The sequence below is a fragment of the Cnephaeus nilssonii genome, assembly GCF_951640355.1.
Source record: "Cnephaeus nilssonii genome assembly, chromosome: 20".
NCBI lineage: Eukaryota > Metazoa > Chordata > Mammalia > Chiroptera > Vespertilionidae > Cnephaeus > Cnephaeus nilssonii.
Genome location: NC_137091.1, coordinates 30,808,621 through 30,832,280, shown reverse-complemented (window position 1 = coordinate 30,832,280; position 23,660 = coordinate 30,808,621).

Below are 23,660 nucleotides of genomic sequence, written 5' to 3'. Positions count from 1 at the left end.
GAGCATTATGGCTTCTACCCTGGGCAAGTTCATTGACAGATTTTCCAACAGCTGATCACGTGTCCTCCCAGAGATACAGAGTGGGCCACAGGGGACACAGTTCTAGAGCTGCACAGAACCCTGGGAGAAAGAGCAACAGCAGAGAAGAGTGGCTGGTGGACGGGCCCATGTTAATGGCGCCTCATCCTGTCCGTCTGGGAACCCAGTTGATTCCTAAGACTGTGCTCATTACTCTGGATAACAGATGAGTCGAATACAGCCTCTGTGCCCGGGAGTCAGTCACTCAGCCCCTGGCTACTCCAAGCAGTCTCGGGCCAGCAGCCGCAACTTCACCCAGATGCTTGTGTAAAATGCTCACAGAACCAGAGCCGGCCTTCACCAGGAGCCCAGGGAGTCGGTTCCGCGTAGCACTTGGAGAGCTCCGGCTGCAATTGGTCCCTGAGGCTTCGAGTCGCGTTCATTTACCCAGTTCCTGTCTCCCACACAATAGCAGCAGAAAGTGCAGGAAAGGGTTCCAGCAGATGGGTGCTCTGGCTGTGCCCTGATGGACTGAAGCAGCCCTGGGGGCAGGCGGGTGCCCCTCGGCAGCCCTCCGTCTACATCCCTGTGCCTACTGTCTTGTGTGTCGGAAGCCCCTCAATCAGTGTGAGTGGAAATAAACTCGGCCTGAGAGGGAAGCGGCGGTATTTTGTTCTCCCACAAAAGAATCTGCAAAGAACTTGGGCTCAGGCCACTCTTCCCAACCTGCATCAGATGTTGTGAAGCTCTAGGCCAGGCGTCTTCAAACCACATGTGGGTGTTTTTGCCGTTTTGTTTTTTTACTTCAAAATAAGATATGTGCAGTGTGCATAGGAATTTGTTCATAGTTGTTTTTTTTTTTTTAAACTATAGTCCGGCCCTCCAACGGTCTGCGGGACAGTGAATTGGCTCCCTGTTTAAAAAGTTTGAGGACCCCTGCTCTAGGCATTTGAGCCAAGGTTTCCGACGGAGAGAACAGTCTCTTATGAGGCCTGTTTTCAGACAGCCTGACCATACCTGACGTGCCCATGCCACTTTTGTGTGTATTGCCAAGCTTTGACAACCAGAGGTCGGTCCCCATTACGTTTCTTGGTTTGATTGGCGTTATAAGGTGACCAGCCAGCCACTCAGGTTTGCCGGGGACTGAGGTTTCACCAGGAAAGCCCCGAGCAAACCAGATGTTGGCCACTCTCACTGGAAGACATCTGAAAAGCCCCCTAGTCTGATGCTTTTAGGTACCGAGGAAGTCACTGGAGCCTGGAGGTGCCTGTGACTACCCAAGGTCCCACTGCTGGCTAGACTGACCGTGTCCCCCAGGTCTCCTGACTCCCGGGTGCCATGCCCGGACAATCCATGCGAACGTCTGGATGGAAGCTGTTGCATTGGTTACCAGGTGACTCTCATCTTCCATCTTCCCTGATATTACCTGTATGAAGTTCAAGTCTAATGGAGTTCAAAAGGTGGTTTAAAAACATCTGAAAAGTCTTCTAATAGTCTATGACTAATGGGCTGGACTTGGCTGTCCAATAAATTGTCTGCTCTATGGAGCAGTTACAGTGACGATTCTCAGACACCCTTATCAGCACTTGATGCTCATGTAAACCAACTCTCATTAATGACAGGCTAGAAGCGGTGACACTGTGCAGGCCTCCGCCTGCTGTCCTCATCACACTTTGAAGTCCAGCTGCTAATAGTGGTGCCGACTACTGACATAAAAACGGGTGGCAGGTTATATAGACATGGCTAATTTCAAACAATTGATGTCGGTTGTCATTCCTGCCGGAGGCTGCTTCTGCTAGTGTTGGTCGTGGCAGGGCAGGCCCCGGGGGTTGCCTCACAGCTCAGGGGCCCAGTGACACCCCTACCTGAGACATTTTGATATTCTAAAGCAGAGGGTGTAAAGGGCAGCTGAATTGGTCTAGAGAAGTGTTCAAATTGTTTAAAATTGTTTTGTAATATTTGAAAACAATACTTTATTTAAAAAACACACAACTAGATTTCTGGCTTTTCTTGATAAACTGGGAGATCCGCCTACAGTCGGACATTACCCCTGGCATCAATTGGCTGGATGTGGGTAGTGACTGTCCCCTTTCGAGGAGGCTCTGCTGTCCCCACCACTCCCTGTCGTCTTGCCCCCGGGCCACTCTATTTATTTAAGTCACAGGCCTGGCATCTGTATGAATTTGAATCTGTGAGCCTGTTTTGGAGTCTCTCATTTTATTCTTCAAACATAGTTGATAGGTGAAGAGACCAAAGTGAGTTCAACTAATTGTCAGCCGTAGAAATGTCTGAATTTGCCACTAAGACCCCCAATTGGAATTGCAAATGAGAGATGATGGGGTAAGAGGGTACAAGAAGCATAGGACGGACTCCTGACTGGAAATCAAATACCCTGAGCTCGTGTCTGGGCTCTGCTTCTGACCTAATAGGTCGCATGGAGAGATTTCTGATCCATCTGACACGTGGTCTCCTCACTCGTGTACGCGGTGAAGGGAGCGACCTCCAGACTCCACACAACAATCAACTCCTCCTTCTCTGCCACACAGTTTGGATTTTTCTGTCCCTCGCCTCCCTCCCAGAAAGGAAATGGAAAATGATGGATGAAAAACTAACTTGAGGGTTCTGGCTCTGGTGGTGCCTTGGACTCAGAACAAGCTGCCAAGCCTTTCTGGGCCTCAGCTTACAAAGCGAGGGGGTTGGGGACCGTAAGCTCTGAGGTAAGCTTTTCTCGCCGATACCTGGTGGGACTCTGAAGGCCCTGGTGATGCTGCCCCATGTCCAGGTGACATGGCGAGTGTCCAGAGACCATGAAGTCCAGATGCGTCCCCAAAGCCTAAGGAAAAGACAGAGCTGGAATAGGAATGGGGCAGGGGGGAGGACAGGAAGTGGAGGGAGCTGGAATGTCCCCAGGGGGATTTAATCTTCAGCTCCTTTACCTCCTTGCTGGGTGACCTCGGGCAAGTTTTTTCACCTTTCTGGTATCCAGTTTCTTTATCTGTCAAATGGGGGTAACGATACTACTCTTGGAAGAGTTGCTGTTGAAAGAAATATGATCACGTACAGAAAGAACTGAGCCTAGTGTCAGCACTGATAAAATAAAGCAGGTGTGGCCGTAGAAAATAGAGGTCCCTGGCCGAAGCCAAATTCTAATCCCATCCCAGAGACCTGCGTGTGCGGGGTGGTTGGGTACTAGCCAGACCAGGGAAACCTCGCACAGATCCTATGAATTATAGGCTGTTGATGGGAAAGAATCATTGCTCACACACAAATGTGAACAGGGTGGGGAACATCCAGCCCGCGGGCCATATTAGGCCATGTGCTGCCAAAGCATTAGGGGTGAGTTCATTAAATGTTTAACCAAATAGAGCAGGTGAATTTTTAAGCTGATAATTTTATATGGCCCACGAATGATGTTATTAATATTCAAATGGCCCTTGGCAGAAAGAAGTTTCCCCACCCCTGGTTTAGAGCAATCTGGTCCCCTCCGCTCAGTAAGAATTTTCTGTAGACCTACTATGAGCCCAGCACTGAGTGGTCAGGAGATCCTACATGGTCACAAGCCTTGGAAAATGAACTCTTATTCTGGGGACCCTCTGGATTCTTGTGCTGAGAGTGGCAGAACCTTGAGGGGGAAAGAAGAAGAAAAAAATAGAGAGAATGAAAGGGAGGGAGGGAGAAAGGGGGAAAGAGGAAAGGAAGGAGGGGAAAATAGGTGATTAAGTGAGAAAGTTAAGACAGTCTGCCAAGAGGGAGGACACAAGGAAAGATGTAAAGTATTTGCGTTGTAGGAATTGAAAAGGAAACTTCAGTTGACTTGGATTTATGTTAAAAGACCTCAACCTTTTTGGATGGAGCAAAGTCATCATTTCATTCAGAGTGGGTGCTCAATCAGCATTTGCGGATGTAGCGGGTGAGTGTCTATGAATTTTAGTGGAGCAAACAAACTCACTGCAGGACCAATCTGACGCTGTTGCCATATTCACCACTCAAACACAGTGCGTCGAAGAGATGACTAGGACCAGGACTGTATTTCCTGCGTAACTAATGCAGGATGCCAGGGATACTACTGGATTCAGGTTTCTGGAAACATTTTGATAAACACACCAGAAGTGTGGGGATATAATGCGGAGATCAGGGTCATAACGTACACCAAGGCTGGGGGGGGGGGGGCAGTGGGGGGGACGGCGCTACAATTCCTGTGCAGGGAGCAGCTCGTTTTGAGTTTGTGATAATGGTGTTTGGTGGGGACCCCATCTCTCTGGGAATAAGATATTCAAGGATCATGTGGTCTCACACCGGGTTGCACAGGAGAATCACCTGGGAAGCTTCTAAAACTTTCCCCACCCAGGGTATATACCTTGGGTATATACCTAGGACTGTAATAATGACAATTGTTAGATCGCAATTGTTGGTTTACTGGCCTATTTCCTCTATCAGATTAGAAATCCTATCTTATCCCCAGTGTGTTGCAGGCTTACTCTAGGGTCTAGCCCTGAGGGGTCTTTGATAATATTTATTGAATGTGTGAATGAAAGAATAACTACACGAATGAATGAATGACGGACCCTGTTCCCAGCTAGCCCTTACCCTGGGAGGAGCTCACGAAAAAGACAAGCAGAGGAAGAGGCACTCGTCTCGTCCTGGCTCTGCCATTTCCGGGCGGTGTGGTTTGGGAACAAGCCACTCCGTGGCTCAGGGCCCCAACCTCTCGGGGGCCCTGGGTCCCGCGAGCCCAGTTCGCTCTGGCTGCACTGGTTTCTCGGCAGCCTCCGCTGCTGCCAAAGAGAACTCACACTCACGGGCGGAATGTGCTGGCGAGCTCCCCCGATTTTCCTTCGACTCTGACGGCAAGTGGAGCCTCCCAGGCGTGGGTGGTCCACGGCTGCCCAGCCGGCCCAGGGCTCGTGGGCGGGGACACATTCTTCAGGCCTGACCTCGGGAAGACAATTCCCGGACCAGGGAGGGCCCTGTTCAAGGTGTCCAGGCACCTTTGGAACCACACCTTCACGGGAGCATGGCCGGGCCTGACCCAACTTTCAAGGGGTCTCCTCCCACCTTCCCCTTCCCTACCTCAAGCTGCGATAGATATTTGGCCGCGATGTGGGGGTCAGGGCTGCAAATGCTGGACTCACACGAGGAACATCCTCCACTGACAGCCGGCCCCTGTTTCCACTCCGCTCTGCCTTGCAGGTCAATGGGGCTCTGTGTGCAGCTGAAAGTGCCTGGGGTGTGGGAGTGGAGAGGCCGGCTCTGGTGCTTCTGGCCAGGACGGAGGGCAGAGGTGCCAGGAGTGGCTCTTTAAAGCTGGTGGTTGGCAGCCTTCGAGTACAATTTCTCCGACGTGAGAGCCTTGGAAAGGCTTCAGTAACCCTCTGACACCCTGGACTCAGAGCCCAGCTCAGCCTGAAATTGCCCGCCCGCTCCAGAAGGACTTTTCCAAGCCCACATTTCATCTTGGGTGAGTCATCCTCAGCTTGCTGGGGCCGGGGGAGGGGCGGGTGGATGGGGAGAGGGCATGGGCTTTAGACCCATAGAGATCTCGAACTCTTAGATGCACAGTCTCACCTTTCCATTCAGGACAGCCTTGCAAGCTGCCACTGATCCGATTTGAGTTTGGATGGCTTTCTATGGGCCCCTGAGGATTGCAAAAGAGGCCACCTGGCCTGGGTTGGCAGGAGGCCTGATTTTGTGCCAGGCTAAGACTTTGGGCATGCAAATAGTCCATGGCGTTCACATCTGAGGGTTGTATAACGGGGAGGAGAAGGGAGCCAAGCTACCAGGCTGCTGCCTACTGAGAGTCTTCTAGGCACCCTCACGTCAGGTAGGGCAGAGTGAAGTGGCTGGGAGGAGGCGGCTCATCGCTCACAGAGGGCTGGGCACACATCTGCGACCCCGTAGGGATGTTCTGTAAATGTTTCTCTCCTCCCTATGCAGAAGGAAGAGGGAGAGCTAGTGCAGGGGGTGGCAGGGGTGGGGCAGAGCACAGAAAAACATACAACCATAAAATGCATTCCACATTCAACAAACGTGTGGGATGTTTTGAGCACCTCGTCTACGCAGGGAACTGTGCGAGGTCTGCAGCCGAGAGGAGGGAAGATTAGCTCCTTCCTTCAAGGTGCTGCAGAAGAGGCTGTTGGATGAGCCGGGTTTCAGACCCAGACCTGGGTGGGAAGCCTGGAACTGCCATTTACTCTCGGTGGGACCTGAGGCAGGTGGTTTGACCTCCCTGAGCCTCAGTTTCTTCCTCACGGAGCTGTTCTGAGGTCCCGAGGAGCTAATGTGTGTGAAGCCTTCAGCAGGGCCGGCACGAAGGAATCTCTGGAGAGGTGGCGGAGGCAGCAGGCGGTGGCCGTGCCTGGCCGGGGTGTACCACACGGGCACGGGGTGTGCAGCCCCGTGGTGATCTGGGAGCCCTTCACACCTCTGCTCCCACATCGCCTGTTCTTACCTTCATCGAGGCACTTCACCCAGGCATGGTGACTGTCGGTTCCCTGCAAGAGCCTCACATTGTTCACCGTTCCACCCTGAGCTTCAAACAGAGAGCTGGCACGTGGTAAATCCACACCATACTCTCCCAACCCCCCCATCTTCCTCGCATGCTATATAACCTACTTCTTTATATGCTTATTATCTGTCCCCCACTAGAATGTCAACTCCGGGCCAGGGGCAGGATTTGTCTTTTCTGATCACTTATTTAGGCCCCATGCCCAGAAATATCCTCCGTGCACAAATACCCACAGCGCCTGACGCACAGTAGCTACTCGATAAGTGTCATCCAATGGATTAGTGAGTAGCTTAGCAACACTTGGTGAAAGTACTGAAGAGACTAGTTATTTGGGCCAGAGAGAGTGCGTTCTCTCACCGAGGACAAGCACGCCCAGGACTCCGGTCACCAGAAGTGCCGTTCCCTGTCCTCTCACTTCCCACCTGTGGGGCTTTTGCAAGGTAGTTACCCTCCCTAAGCCTCCGCGGGCGCAGAAGTAGGATAATGGTGCCCACCTGGTGGGCTGTGGAGGGAATTAATTGAAAAGAGGGATGAACATTTCTTAGCACCCTGCCGGGCACGTGGGGCATGACAGCAATGACATCGATCGTTGTCACAACCACATTGCACTCTGATGATGGGTGGTTCAGGGAAGAGCCACCCGCTTCTGCCAGAACAGCCTTGTCCTGCCCCCCTGTTATCACCAGCATCACTTTCCGTGTCGCCGGCTGACTGAGAAGTCGGCGTGGACGTGGCCTGCGCAACAGTGGCTGCTGCAGAACCGCAGTCCGTGGTGTATTTAGTCTGCTGCTCGTGCCACAGGCAATGTGGCTTCCATCACTGCTGCGCAGCGAAACCCGCGGTGACCCACTTCCGATCCTCCACCCGGGCTGCCCACCGAATGCGGCTCCGAGCAAAAACATGTCCCTGGGAAGTGCCGTGTGCCTGGAGCCACCGGCTCTGGCTTGAATTCAAGTTCTGTGATTCTGATTCCCACCGCCCAGGCATGCGTTTGCATTGCGCCTACTGTGTGCACCCGGCCTGGGCCCATTCTGTCCACCGTCCTGCCGTCTAGGGTGGCCTGGAGAACCCCCGCCCTCTACCTGGCCGCATCTGGGACTCATTGGTGCCGTCACGACAGTTTGTTTATGTGTAATTTCTGGCGAAGACTTGAAAGTTGAACTACCGCTCCTTTCTCTAAACAGCCACTACTGTTATACAAAAAGCAGGCCGTCTCCCGGCGTGGATGTTGGACCCAAATATCCCTTCCCAGTGCACCTCGTGAGAGAGAAATCAAAGGGGCTTGTTTACTCCCAAAGGAGACTTGCTAGGATCAGAATCCCATGGGACCGGCTGCTTCACCTTGAGGAAGACGCCTGCGGAGAAGCTCCCGGGAGCCTGCAGGTTTGCTGCCGGGACAGTCCTCCCTGCTTAGGAGGCAGCATCCTGAAACTCTTGGGCAGGCACAGGCGGGCCTGCCGGTGGGGGGCACAGGAACCCTGCCCCAGAGCTGAGGGTGGGCGGTTTCCTCTGCACATCTGTCCCGCGCCAGTCCCTCCTCTTTCCCTCGCTCTTTTCTCTCCTTCCTCCCGGGAAGGCGCACGGGCGGGTGGGTCCAAGAGAGAAAGTCGCCTTTGTTTCTCCTGCTGATGTTTTCCTTAGAAAGGGGATTCTCCTGTGTGCGTGTCCCTGACCCTCGCAGCCCCGGTCATCGGGTTTCAGGACCATGATTTGGACAGCTGCACGGGCTGATGTGATCAGGTATCTGAGCAGGCCTGCCGCTCCCCGCGCCGAGGGAGGCCCCGGTGCTGCCGGGTCCCCCAGGCCCCGGCCCTGGAGGTGGCCACCCCCTCTGTGACCAGCTGTCCATCAAAACAGGTCAGCGGCCCTTACGTGGGTGGGAGTACTTCGATGTGGCCCCAGCTTATAATTTGTTTAATTGTGCCTCCAAGGGGAGAACGGGAGGGGAAGGCCGAGTGCCTGTTTGACCTCCGTTTCTTCTTCCTGTGGGGCAGCGGGGGTCCCATGGACGTCCTGTCTGACACAGTCCTTGGGACTGGGGTGGATGATGAGTTATGGGAGGACCTCACAAATACTGTGCAGTTGTTTCCAAAACGAGGCCAGGAACCCCCCGGATGCCACCCGTTTCTTGTAGGGTGTGGGCCCCTGCAGAGTCTGACAACTCTTTCTGTGCGCTGCATGAATGTCCGGTGGTTGCCAAAGTAAAGCATCACAACCTGGGGTGGGGGCGGGAGGGGGGTGCGGTTCAAACAACAGAAGTTTGGTCGCTCACAGTTCTGGAGGCCAGAGGTCCAAGATCAAGGTGTCGGCGGGGCCAGACTCCCTCTGCAGGCTCTGAGGGAGGATCTTGAGGCTGTTCCTCTTGTACCTTCTGGGGTCGCTGGCAATCATTGGCATTCCTTGGTTTATGAACGCGTCACTCCAATCTCGGCTTGTGTGTGTGTCTGTGTCCAAATTTCCCCTCTTTATTAGGATGCCAGTCACGGGGTTAGGGCCCACCCCAATCCAGACCTCATTTTTTGATATCTGCAAAGACCCTGCCTCCCAATCAGGCCGCAGTCAGAGTGCTGGGGATGAGAACGTGGACATAACATTGTGAGGGTCACAATTCAACCCAGTACAGAGCTCTTCTCCACAAAGGCCCGTTTGCCTTGGAGGCCTCCGTTTTCTCATCTGTAAATAGGAATAATAGTCCTACCTTCTCTCTTGGGCTGACTTGGGGACTAAATTGGCTCAGAGATGTAGAGCTCAGAGCCCAGCTTAACACACAGCAACTAGGATACAGAGGGTCCTGTTCTTACTGTTATCATCAGGCACAGGGCTCCATTGGAAGGCAAGAGGGTCAGGGTCAAATGCATTTCACACACTTCAGTGCTCTGGTCACCCTTAGAGTAAAATTCACGTAGCCCCCGGACCTCATCCTGCTCATGGGCCCCAGCCACGGGGGTTTCTCCTCCTCCCCATGTCACTCACACGGGCTGCTGCCTTGAGACCCTCTCCCAGGCCAATCGCCGATCCATTGCCTACAATGCTGTTCCGTGGCCCTTTGATGGCTGGACTTTATCTCACCTTCTCGTCCACCCCACCTGGAGCTGGCGCCCCTGTCTGGGTTATGTTCCGGCTCAGCATCTCGTCGTATAGCTGCGGGGCTGTCCTTTTGCTTTCTTCACGACAGTGACACAATCCATCGTTTTCCGTAGCTCCGTGTTTGCCTGTGCTCCTTATCTACATGCATGTGGAATGTGAACCTCATGAGGTAGGAACTGCCTGACTTGTTCTTCTCAGTGTGTGTCTGGCCCCAGTGGGCACCCTGCTGTCTTAAACCCGAGTCCCTTAGAGTGGCAGACACTGTCTGGTTGGGAGCCTCCATCTGGGGACCCACGGTAAAGAGCAGCTGTGTGGGAAAGCTTGGTTTGGCTCGCCCAGTCTTATGTTCTCCTGTTCTATTTGTTTCTATTCAAGTGTTTATTTTGAAGGGAAAAAAGGCCCACCCATAGAAACATTGCTAGATATTACAATGAACTTCCATATTTCTGTGACCTAGACTCACCTATTGTCAACACTTAGCTGTATTTGCTCTTTTGTTCCTGCTCTCTCGTGGTCAGCATCATTGTGATCATTGCTTTCTTCTTTATTTTTGCTGAACTCTTTAAAAGTACTCAGTGGGGCATGTTCGTTTTTGCCCCTGAAGATCTCAGCACTGTCACCTAGGAAGAAGGACATTCTCCTACCCAACTACACTGTCCCCGTGCTTTAGTGACTGTTCACATTCAGGTCTCACTGTGCGTTCCAACAATGTGCTTCATGGCAACTTACCTTCCAATCAGGCTTCGACCTGGAATCATGAATCACATCTGCTTTCATCTGGAACATTCCTCAGCCAGCCCTATTCTTTCTTTTCATCTGCATTTTGGAAGAGTGCAGACTTAGACTTCTACGAATTGCCCCTCTATTTGAGTTTGTCTACTAGGATCCAACTGCGCGTATGCGTATTTGGAAACCCAGGTTTTTTATAAATGAATTGTCCATTATAAAGAATACTTCCATTTTTAAAAAAATTAATAAACTTAGCAACATCGGGCCCAAATTCCACATGGGATGTTATTCATAGTGTCTACCCCACAGCTTTCAGCTACGCAGGTGTGAGCCCCACCATCATGGGGAGAGGAAGCTGCTCCTAGATTGTCATGTGATCCTGGACATGGCCTTCACCACTGTGGCCTCAGACAACAGTAACAGAAAATGTTTGGAGAGAGAACATCTCCCAAGCGTCAGAGCCCAGAAAATATTCTTTCCTTCTTAATCCATAGGAGACTATAAATAGATGCTCCAATCCTCGGAGGGAGGGGCATTACAGGGAAAGACAACACCTAAGCAGAAACAGCTGGCATGTTGCACGGATTTGTGCAATAGCAGGAGAAACAGGTGATAATGAAATTGCCGAGAAGTGGCTTTGTAACTCGTCCACAAAGGGTTTATCAGCCACGGTGATCTTTCTCAAGAACGCGTATGCTCACAGATCTTTGCAATGAGGATGTCAGTCTCAAAAAGAAGCAAGGTCATGCCTACTTGGGTCGCTGTAGGCCCTGGCCAGGACAAACCACCACCTAACCACGCCTTGCTAGGACCTTACCTAACTCCCTAATCAGATGTCATTTCCTGAGTTTAGACATGTTTATGCTCAGTGCTGATCACCCAGCAGGTGTGACTTACCTATATTTTGAATAAATATATAAATGATTGTATAAATGCCAAGTAACTATTTTTGCTCTTCTCAACTAATTCTTTGGCTTATTCTTCAAATAAGTGCTTCTTGATCTTCTTAAATGGATGTCTCCTTTTGAGAAACACGTCCCATTTTATGCCCACTCCCCAAAGGGCTACAGAGAATAAGTTCTCATTATGGACTTATTCTCCTACCCAAAAATCTCCACCAACCAAAAATATACTGTCACTCTTTATTTTCCAGTTATGTAAAAAAAAAAAAAAAAGGAACCTTTTTTCTATTCTACATCTCTATTCTAGAGGTTGTGATTGTCCATCCAAAGGCACCCCTTGCCAGAGCATCTCTGACCTAAATCCTTAGGATGGAGAACCTCTGCGGGGGCTGGGGACTCCTGATCCCAGGCAAATCAGCATCGGAGTCACTGTTCTGGAATCTTCACCAGGAGGTTGGTCTCAAGGTCTGAAGGAGACATCTTCTCATAGGACCCGGCCCCAGTATGTCCACTCACAGCCCTAGACGGCCCGGTGCCTCCGCACCCCATGCCTCTCCCACGTGGAGGAAATGCTGACCCGTGCAAAGAGAAAACAGAAAACCAAGGGGGCCAGGCACCAAAAATGCCCGACTCAAAGAAATCACGCATGTTTCTAAAAAACAAACAACAGCAAAGGCATTTAGGGTGAGCTGGGCCATTTATCTCCATATCCTCGTGTGTTTGTTGATAAAGATCGTACTTGGGAACTTTATTTCACAGAGATTAGGGCACCTTTTCCAGTTAATAATTACAGGTATTAGAACACTGTCGGCCGATTTGGCTATGACACTACACAGGAAAGGTTGCCTCTGGTAATGACAGCATCGGCCAGTTTCAAAAAACATCAAATGGAATAGCTGATTTGGATTATCCCACATAACGGTCCAATGTGCTAAACTATCTGTGAAATCTTCTAATTTTATCCAGGCACATAAGAACGTTTTTATGCCTAAGTGCAACCAGCGGCATGTTCTCCGTGAGCTTTAAGCAGGCTCTCAGCCTCGTGAAGGGAGACAGTTCACAGCGTGGGCTCTGGAGCAGATGCTCGGCTTCTGCCGCTTCCTGCCGGGGTTGACAAGTCTGTTCCTCACTGTCTTAGAACAAAGGGAATAATGACCACAGTTCCCACAGGGTGGGTTGTGGGGCTAAGCGGGTTAATGTACGCAATCGCTTAGCTCAGATTCTGGCACATGGAAAGTATGCAGTGGAAGTTAGAGATGATAATAATGATGATGACGATTCTCTTAATGGACACGGAGCCCTTTGCACCTGCAGGTGCCACGCAAGTGTGACACGTACATTTTTGGTTAATTCTCCCAGAACCATTAGTGTCTCTGTTTTCTAATGAGAATAGAAGAGGCTTAGGAAAGTTAAGAAACAGGCGATGATCTGAGGCCAGGCCTGCCAGTTGGACTGAGGCCTCCTGTTGCCAGGTTCGGGGGCTTGGGGGTGCGGGGGGGGGGGGGGGGGGGTGCGTGGTGAAGATGACCAGGACATGATTTCTACCTCTAGGGGCCCATCTCTCACACCCCTCCCCTCCCCTCCACCTCCCCCCTCACCCCGCCCCTGACAAGCAAAAAGGTACAGTGCTGAAGTGCTGGCCTCAGGGAATAGCAAGTGTCATTTGACCCTCACAGACACCCTGGCCCCTGGTTGGAACAGACACTGTCACATCCATATAATTAAGGATAAATTGCCAGACTATAGGAGGATCATCTATCAGGGGTCCTCAAACTATGGCCCGCGGGCCACATGCAGCCCGCTGAGGACATTTATCCGGCCCGCCGGGTGTTTTTGCCGCCGCTGCCTGTCCTGCTTAGCAGCCGACTCATCCAGGGCCCACAGTGCGCATGTGTGGAATGTACACTGTACTCTCCGACTCCCCTCCTTCTCTCTGAGGGACAGTGAACTGGCCGCCTGTTTAAACAGTTTGAGGACCCCTGATCTAGGTAGTAATTTGTCAGCCTCTACTAGCTAATTATTTCTTTCTACTTTGTTTTAACATGTTTGTCTTATTTCAGGACAATTTTGTATTTCTGAGATTATTGATGAGTGTTACTATTATTGTCATTAAATGAGCTCCAGGTATTTTGGTGAAAAAAACATAGCGATAGCCCTGGCCAGTTTGGCTCAGTTGGTTGGGAGTGCTCCCGTACACCTAAAGGTTGCCAGTTCGATTGGTTGCAGGTTTGTTCCCCGGTCAGGGGAGCAAGCAAGAGGCAGCTGATTGATGTTTTGCTCTGCTCTCACATCAATGTTTCTCGCTCCCTCTCCCTCTCCCATGTTTTCTTTATAAAAAATTGATAAAATATTAATTTTTTTTTGCAGGGTAGCCTATTCTTTAAGAAATAACGATGTTTACATGTTATTTTCTGCCAACATAAGCTTTTCCATACTGAGTTGGGTTGCATTCTTTTACAAGTTTATTCAAAAGTAAGAGCAGCTGTTTATGAGGGTATCTGTTGGCTTTAGGAATTGTTTGCACCAGGATAAATGGAAGCTTTCATTGTTCTCCTTCAATAGAGACTACTTCGATGACAAGGGAAAGAAAGATAAATTGCCACTCAGAGAGGTTACATGGCTCGTTCAAGTTCATGTAACTGGACTCCAAAGGGCCCCCACTTCAGTGCTGTGGCTAACGCTGCCCATGGAGTCACGTGCTTGGCCTGTATAACAAGCAGAGCAAGCAGATGTGTTTGAAAGGGTGCAGTTGAAGACCTCGTGTCAGGCAGAAACTGAGGGGCAGTTATTGTATAAAAGAAAGAACACTGGCTGGAGAGCTGGGACTGAAGCCAGGGATTCTCCCACTGGTCGAGTGTGTGATGCTCAAGGGCCTGGCCCCAGACCACACAGCCAGACTGTGACGGGCCAGACTCACTCCAGGCCCATTTGACCCCAAAGCCCATGCTCTTAACCACTTCTCTCCACACCCTTCCCCACTGGCTGCACTTCGCCTTGGAGGAAGCCAACGGCTTGAGATACCATGTCAAGCTAATGCACAGAAACTTATTTTATGAATGATGATGGTTAGATGCTGGTGATTAACACCGGCTCTGGGATGACTGACTCTTCATATTTGTGTGCTAACTTAGGTCTCCCCACTAATGATTAACTAGTTAATTTATCAACTAATTACCACCTCCAGCCTCAGCTTACTCTTGATTTATTTAAGGATGCCGTCCTAAACAATGGCTCTTAGCAACTTTGCCAGTTGTGAAATTGGCTTTGTTTCTTCACTTGAAACATAAGACATACTTGTCAAATCAATGAATCACCAGAACGGGCTCTGAGAGATGTTTGGCTATTCTGAAATTCAAACCAACTTCCAAAGATAAAGATTTCTATCCCTGAAGATAATCAAAGGTAAGGGCCACATCCCAATACCTTTGAAGGCAGGTTTTCACACAGACCCTTTCTAGAAGCACGTTGGAGACTGACCAGGCCATTAAAGTGAGTGCTAGCTTCCCTCGGAAGGACTAATGCTTTAATAATACCAGTAGTGCATATTTTAAAAAGTACTCTTTATTGAGGATGTTTATATTAGTCCATCATGACTTAACACATATCGCCTGCAGTCCTCACAACAACATAGAGATAAGAGAACGGGTTGGGAGAATGCAGAAGTTGGCCCCAAATCAGGCAATCGTGAAGTGCTGGAGTCTGGATCTGAACCCTCTGAAATCTGGGCCTTATTTCATGGACACCCACATGTATTGTCTTATTTGATGCTCGTCCTGGTGTTGGAGTGACAGTGGGTCAGGTGGGAAGGGTGGAGAGAGCAGGACATCTGCGAGAACTTCAGGGTGGCTGGGGGAGGGGGATGTGCGGGGTGGGGGAGGGGCCAAGATGAGCAGCTAGCAAGTTCTGCAGGGGCCATAGGTTCTTAATTCTGGCTGCACCTCAGCATCTCTGTGGGGAGCCCCTAAGAAAAGTAAATGATAGGATTTCACCTCCGATCAATTAAATCGAAATATGTGGAGATGAGATAGGACTTCCTCAAACAAACATCGTGTTTTTTCAGAAGTTTCCCCCCTCCTCCCCCCCTTCCCCCCGCTGCTAAGAGCAGCTGGGTTGGGACCCCCTGGGGAGGGCCTTGAAAGGCCCGCTGGCCAAGATTTTGAGGACTCCTAATTTGGTCTATTTTGATACACATTTTCTTTTACAACTTTACTCCAAGACAATTTCCTTTGTGCCACATCCAGGAGCAAAGCGGGGGTGGAGGGGGGTGGGAGGGGGAGGGCCACACAGGGGAAGGCAGGGTGGAGGACCGTGGGGCATGAGTGACATCTGACAATGGTCAAATTGAGAAACAGCATAAACAAACCGTGAAATTTTGCTTCTTTTCGCCCGGGGGCTCTTGGTTGGCTGCCATGGAATTGTCAGTCTCTTAGAAAGTGTCTATCTGCTCAAGAAAGGCCATGGGAACCCAAAAGGCGCACGCGATCCCAGCCCGGAACCATCTCGCACCAGAGCAGGCAGCACAGCACAGCCCCATTCTCAGCCCCCGTTGACCGCATCCTCCCTGGGATCCCTGGACCCACCCTGAAGGCTGTGTGGGGCCCCGTGAGAGCCGCACTCATGTTTTCATGCTTCCCTGGGACGTCACAATCAGCAGCTGCTGGGAGGTGGGATCCACATTTCCAAAGCATTTTGTTCTTAGACTCAGAACTGGTTAGTCTTCCTGACGAACTTACCCATGACCGAGGAGAGCTTCCCCTGAAATGTGCTGTCCCCAGAGATTTAATTCCCCTGGAAGAGAGCTCCTTTCCTCTTCCCAGGAATTCCTCTTTTCTAGAAGAGCTCGCACACCAAGCCACAGTGTCCGGGCATCTCCTTTAAAAAGGTTCCCTACAACTTCATCGCTGGACTCCAGGGAAAGTAAAAATACCACCCAAATATAACTCTGCTCACTAAATGCTCAGAGTAATGAACTTAAAGAAGCTCCCACATATTTCTACATTTACCATATTAACCCCTCCTAGACGTACTAAACATTAACATTCAGCGCTTACTTGATTGTAGTGAAACTAGAGCATTCATGGAATTTTGGTGTAAATATAGAGAAATAGGAAATATTGACCCCCAAAAAAGTTTCATTCTTTTTAGTCTACTAATTCCCCTCTAAGATTTTATAAGAAGGAAAAGTGACATCTGAAGTTAAAAATGACATGTGCACTGCTATGTTATCTAACCCCCAATACCAGGAGAATACACCTAAATGACCAGGGCAGGAGTAGCAAACTTTTTCTTTCTTTTTCTTTCTTTTTTAATCCTCACCCAAGGAGTGAGGATATTTTTTCCATTGATTTCTAGAGAGAGTGGAAGTGGGGGGGGGAGGGGGGCGGGGTAGAGGAGAGAGAGAGAGAAAGAGAGAAACATCATCGATTTGACAGAGACACATCAATTGGTTGCCTCCCGTATGTGCCCCAACCGGGGGGCGGGCATCAGACCTGCAACCCAGGTATGTGCCCTTGACTGAAATTGAACCTGGGACCCTTCGGTGACTCTCTAACCATTGTGCAAAACTTTCTTAAAGGCCCAGGTAGTAAACACTGCTGGCTTTACGGGCCGAATATCTACAGTCTCTATCATGAATACTCAGCTCTGCCAGGTAGCACAGAAGCAACCACAGGCAATATGTAAACGAATGAGCATGACTGTGTGCCAATAAAACTTTATTTACAAAGTCAGGCAGCAGGCAGGATTTGGCCCACAAGCCAGAGTTTGCTGATCCCTGTTCCATAATAATGAATACGGTTATCATGTTTAAAACAATAAAAAATGATTATTTAGCAGCTAATTTAAGATCCTATAGAAACTTGGGGAAATATAATCGATGCACTGTTAATGTAAAAAAACAGAAAAGCATATGTACAATAGCAATCATAACAAGAGTGCACGCACATGGCAAGCGGCTGAAAGGCAATGCAGGTGGGAAGGAGTGGAGCTCTCAGGGGTGGGTGTGTCCTTACAATCAGGGTTTGCTTGGAAAGTGGGTCACACGCCAGCCATTTTCCATGAGACCGCAGGTAGGCAGGAGAGCAGCGTGTGAGGAAGACAGGACACGTGATGCTCTCCTGCGGCCAGCTCTCTCTGCTGTAGCAGGTTCGCCGACCGCACCCTGCGAGATAGCATCCTTTCTTCATTCCATTGCTTGTGAATTTACGGAGAGGTGTTTACTCACAAGCAGAGGAACATCTATTATGGGCCAGACCCAGCACTAAGCAGTGGAGGTTATTTACGAAGGAGACAGACGGAGTTCCTGGCCTGGGGGGGGTGGGGTCAGCAGGAGTCAGCCCAGGCAAGCCCTGTGGGCCCTGGTGAGGGGCGGCTCTTCACTCTCACCCAATGGGAGGCCCTTGAAAGGCTGTAGGTAACAGCTGGGAATGATCTTCTTCAGGGTTTGTGCCCTGCAGGGGACCACTGACCTGGAAGGACAGGTGATGGCGATAAGCATACCTGTGTCCCCCTGGGACAAACCAGCCCTAAATTAAGAAGGGGAAGAGCTGGGCAACCAAAGGATGGAGATGGCTTCATCGGAGCTCCTGAAATCCACGGCCCAGCCTCCACGAAGCCACGCCTCACCTTCCGCAGGACGCCCTGTCCTGTGGGCTTGAGGGCAACGCTGGACAGACCATCTACTGATCGGTAAAGCACATCAGAGCCAAGCATGTCTCACCAGGACCTCGGGACAGGTTCAGATTTATGTCCAAGAGCACGCACAACGAGCCACAAGCGTAAAATTCCAGATGTTTGCCCTGCAGATGTTTCACGTGCAATTTGGGAATTTGGGAACGCTTGAAATAGCATTCGCCCATAAAATTGCCTGAAATGCAGTCCAAATGTGTCCGTAAAAAGTAACCAAATAGCTATTTATTGTTATTAGTTCAAGTTCTCTGAGCTCCTATGCAGGGCTGGGCGTTGATCTAATCGGGTGCCGGCTGAGTTTGGGGGTGACCTCGGAGGTGCTTCCTGGAGGCCTCGGACTCTGGCTTTCAGAGTGAAGCCAGCAGTCGGCAAATTCTCCCCTTGGCCCTGACATCTGACCAGGACACATGAAGGAAATCCAGGGGGTTGGTCTAAGACATTTCCCTTGAGGTAAATTCCTGAAAACCTTGATGAGGGGTCAAGCCTGTTCATAAATATACCAACATACACTGAAAAAAAAAAAAAAAGAAAAAAACAAAGCAGGTTAGGAGGTGATGAAACTGCCATTAGGCAACGGTTGCCAGGGAGCCCACCAGGGCACGCTGCCTTTACTCTATTGCAGCAAGATGCGCACCTCATACAAAGGCCACCCTTTTAACCAGGCTGAAGTGTACACGTTAGTGGCATTAAGCACATTCACAGGTTGTGCAACCATCAGCACTATCTGGTTCCAGAACATTTTCATGTCCCCTAAGAGAAAGCCTGTCCCCATTCACAGTCACTCCCCTCCCGCCAGCAGCCACTGATCTCCTGTTTGTCTGTGTGGATTTGCCTGTTCTGGACACTTCCTATAAATGGAATCAGACAATATGTGGCCTTTTGTTTCCAACAAGCACATAAAAAGGCAGTCAGCATCATTAGTCATTGGGGAAAGGCAAATCGACCGCAATGAGATACCACTTCACACCCCTGGGACGGCTACAATAATAATAATAATAATAATAATAATAATAATAATAATAAAGGCAAGTCCGTGCTGGTGAGGTTGTGGAGGATTGGGCCCTCATGCACCGCTGGTAGGGATGTAAACGGCGTGGCCACTGTGAAAACAGGCGCTGCTTTTGAACAATAACTTTTAGGATCAGCCCCTGGGTTTCCTCAGGCTGAAAGGCTCTGTGTTGGGGTCCAATGGCCTGTGTTTGAGCCCTAGACTCTCCATGCAGTAGCCATGTGACTTTAAATTCCCCCGACCTCGCTGAGTCCTCACTCCTCATCCTTTACTTCCCAAGGTACTCTGAGACCCAAACAAATCACACACCAGGTCGGCAGGGGCCTCTGTGCCTGGTTCCTGCAGCCCCCCTCCTCCCCGCCTTTCTAGAATTTGTCCCCTGCTCACTCCCCTTCAGGCATACCGGCTGGCTCTCATTGCCCAGCAGGCACACTCCACCCCAGGGCCTTGGCACTTGCTGTCTTGCCATCTGGAACCTGGCTTTCTGCAGCATCTCTTTACACTTTTATTCCAACGCCACCTTTTCAGTCACACCGTCCTGGACCGTCCTATATACAAGGACAGTTCCTCCCCTGCCCTTGGTTGTCTCCATCGCACTTGAAGAATAGTAACCCATTTTTATTTTTCAGGTTTCTGAAGTCGCTCCCCTCCCAGTAGAATGTGAGCCCCAGGGCTGTAAGGGTCTGCTCACTGCCGTGTCCCCCGCACACAGTGCTCGGCACAGAGAGCTGCTCAGAAGAGGCTGTTGGATCAGTGGATGGGCACCTGGAATGATGCACACGTGCAGGTTGAGTTTCATTGAGCACATGGAGGTCAGGGTGACTTGGCAGGACGTCCTCTTCTGCACACAGCCCAGTGCACCCATACGAGCGGGGATGACATGGGCATGTGGAGGAACAAGGAGAAAGAGGAGCTCACAGCCTAAGCTAGTCCTTGTTGGCAAGTAGCAGGGACCTACCAGCTCTGGCTTAAGCAGAACAAGGGGGATCTATAAGAATATGGGATGGAGCTCAACCTCTGAAGAGGTGGGAACCAGATCCTGGGAAAATGCAGGGCATCTATCTCTCTTCTTTTCTTTCTTATATCTCTCTCTTTCCTCTCTCTAGTTGAGATCTCCCTGTGTTTTTCTTTATTGATCACATGCTTTCAGTTCATTTCCTCTTGCTGCTGGGGAAATATCTATATATATAAAAGGCTAATATGCTAAGTGTCCCTCCAACCATTCAACCGGTCGCTATGACACGAAGACCACCAGGGGACAGATTCTCAATGCAGGAGCTGCTGTGATGCGCACTGGCCATTTACAAAGAAATGGCACCACAGGCGTGGTGCTGATAAAGCAATACTCAGCTTCCCCCAAGTGGGACACAGGCCCCGCCACCACCCTGGAGTGACAGCCCACCAAATCACAGCCAATGCTGCCGAGACCCCATAGTGCAAAATGTGACCTGCAGCCCAGCCCAGCCGGAAATGGTCACTGTGGGCACCAGGTAATGATGTCACGTAGCAACGCCCGGCTTCCTCTCCTTGCAGTTTCTTCAGCCCAGGAACACAACTTGCTTTATAGCCAGGTGCAAACATTTTACACTTTAACCAATGTCATGAAGTGTTTTCCCATGCCTCGTCTCATTTGATGCTCACAGAAGTCCTGAAGTAGGTAGATAGGAGACTCGGTGGAATCCTATTTTCTTTTCATTAGCTGGAAAATAGAGATTTAGAAAGTTCAGAAACTTGACCTGACTGAAAAGAAGTAAGAAATAGTGGACCTTGAAAATGACTTCAGGTTTTCTCACTGTGCAAAATATAGTCAAACACTGCTGCACTTAAATATTTTACCCTTTGTTCTCCCTGCGTGATCTACAATAATAATCTGCTTCATGTTAATATTTACTGCTGTGTTGTTGACAATTACCTGAAAGAGAAGTTGGGGTGCTCCACTGGGCTGGAAAAAGTTTAGCTAAATCAGAAAGCAGGTCTAATTAAGCAAGTTTATTCTATATCTATAAAAGGCTAAGTTGACTACGCATGCGCAATGCATATAAAGCTCTTGCTGGCACCAATCGCATGTGTGTTTTGATCTGTCATTGTCGATCGTGAATTTGGTTGAGACTTCTATTATAGAGAAAGGGCGAATAGCAATATTAAAATATGTCTTCTAATTAATTTCCTTTTAATGTGCACGAATCTGTGCACCAGTTCACTAGTTTTCACAATAATGTTCATGTCTAGCAACCTGAGGTCCCCGTTGCAAAATTTCGGAGAGGGGAGCTGATTGTCCTGGCTTAATTCAGGCTGCTCCCTTAAGCCCAACAACTGTGGCTGGAGTGCGGGGGGGCGGGAGGCACTGGAGGTGATGGTGAGGGGGCATGTAAGAAAGGCAGCTCAGCTCTGAGCAGGGAAAGCCCTCGCGAGAGCTGCTCGCCACATGAAACTGCTGAGAACACTCACCCTACAGGTCACTCGTTCCTTCTTTGTTTGTCTATTAATTTGTCAGATGTTTATTGAGTTCCCACTCTGTGCCAGGCATCACTCTAGGGCCAGCGTATATATCATTTAACAAAATATATGGAAAGTCCTGCCTTCAATAAACCCACAGCCCAGTGGAGGAAAGGCCCTATAAACAAGGAAGCAGACCTGCTCATTAAAGGGGAGACACATGGTGAGGGCAGTGGGCAGTTGTGGTTTTAGCTCAAGTGCACAGGGAAGGCCCGGCTGAGAGGGGACATTGGCAGGACCTGGATGGAAAGAGTGAGCCGGCAGCTGTGGCCGTTGGCTCCTTAAGCACAAAGGCCACGTGGCAGGCAGGTCTCTGCACTGAGACAAGGAGGCCAGTGGGACTGGAGGAGGAGGATAGGGGGTGAGTGGAGGACCCATGGGTCTTACGTCGCTTTCTGGACCTGTTGGCAGGCACACTCTTTGTGCCACTCTGACGCATCTCATGAGAACAATGGGGCTTCTTAGGGGACCTGAGACTGAGACAGAACCTGACGTTCAGAGCCAGAGGGCTTGGATTTGAGTCCCAGGAGATCACCCAGTGCCTGTGGCACATCGCGCCTCCAGGTCACCATCTGGAGGGCAGCTCTGAGAGCTCCTCGCAGGGAGCATGATGGGATCCCCGGGGACTTGACGTAGGAGCCTGCAGCACCCAGCACCTTATCCAGGCTCACCGCCTCCACTCTGCGCTCCACACCCGTGTCTTCGGGCTGCGCGGCCGAGGGCTCCCGTCCAGAAAGGTAAGCAGCTGCGGGGAAGTGGAAGGCCACAATTACGCTCCTGCTGGCGGCAGGAATGACAGGGCTCGTTTTTCAGAGATCTGCGATGACAGTCGGGCTCAGGGTCGGGGGCCACGGCCAAACTCCCCTCCCACGGCTCGCAGCCTTGTCTCCCACCGCTGGGAGCTCCGGATGAAAAATGAGGGACATTCCTGGCGATGGTATGTGTGCTTGATGGAAAGACGGAGGCGGCTCCGGGCTGACTTCACGGCGGCCACACGGGTGGACGAGCTCTTGCTCACCGGCCCCTCGCCCAGTGTCCCCAGAAGGAGGCAGGAATCCTTGACAGGAAAACCTGAAAGATTGGTCCCCATGGCACCATCCTGATAATCTGTTGGGGGCCCTAAGCCCCAGAAAAGGCCGAAGCCCTGATAGGGGCCTCACCCCATGGGTCCCAGGGGCCCTGTCAATCAGGCCCAGGCAGGAGCGATGGGGGGCGGGTGAGGCGGCTTTAAAGAAAGCCCTGCATTGTTTTTAAAGGGTAACCCGTTTGCATCTTGGGTTTCACCGGGAAGTCTGTGTGGCCACAGAGGCCAATTTAGAGTTTGCTGGGAGCTGGGTGAGCCAGCCTGAGGCGCGTCCCTCTGGGACCTTAGGTAGTGCTGCGGCCGTGCCTTGGGGGAGGGAAAGGGCACATTTTTATCCCATATTTGGCGATGTGGTGGGCTTCAAGTCCTTCTTGCTCTCTCATTTGTCAGCATCTTAATGAGAAACCCCAAAAGGATTTAGAAATTTCCCTTTCCCAAAGACAGGAAATAAATTCGAAAGTTCTAGGGAATTAGGGGAAAACCCATTGCAGGGAGGGACAGCAGTCTTTGTTGTCTGCATATATGAGTGTGTGTGGGGTGAGGGGGGACACTGGGTGTGTGTGTGTGTGTGTGTGTGTGTGTGTGTGTGTGTGAATGTCTGTGAGTGTGTGATGGAGAGAGCCTAGGAGTGAGTGTGTGAATGTGTGTGTGTATTGGAGAGAGGGAGGCAGAAGAGAGGGTGTGCCCGCCTCCTTAGGACTTGTTTTCTGCCATTTAGACCCCTCCATTGTGGGAAGGTCAACCTCTCGGCGAGGGTCTGAACCTCCCTCGTGACAGCGATCCGTTCTTTGAAGTTCTCAGCTTTGGATAAACAGCTTGTCTCCCGTGTCAGCCGTTTGGATGCGAGAGTAAGCAAACCTTTTCAAGCGAGTGTAAATGCCGATTCAACAACAACGACCCCAGGAGTAAACAGATTCTCACGCGCCACCAGTACTGTAATTTATTTCTTCCATATGACACGCACATCTGGGGTTAAAAACAGAAGATGAAGACACGCTCAGATGCGAACGATAAAGTGGAAATGTCTGGCCGCAGCGTGAACTTACTCTTCTGTCCTCAGGAGCTTCTTGAAAACCAGAGCCCATGTGTTCAGCTGGACCTGGCCATTTATTAATGAAAAGAAAAGCCCAGCGCAGTCACAAC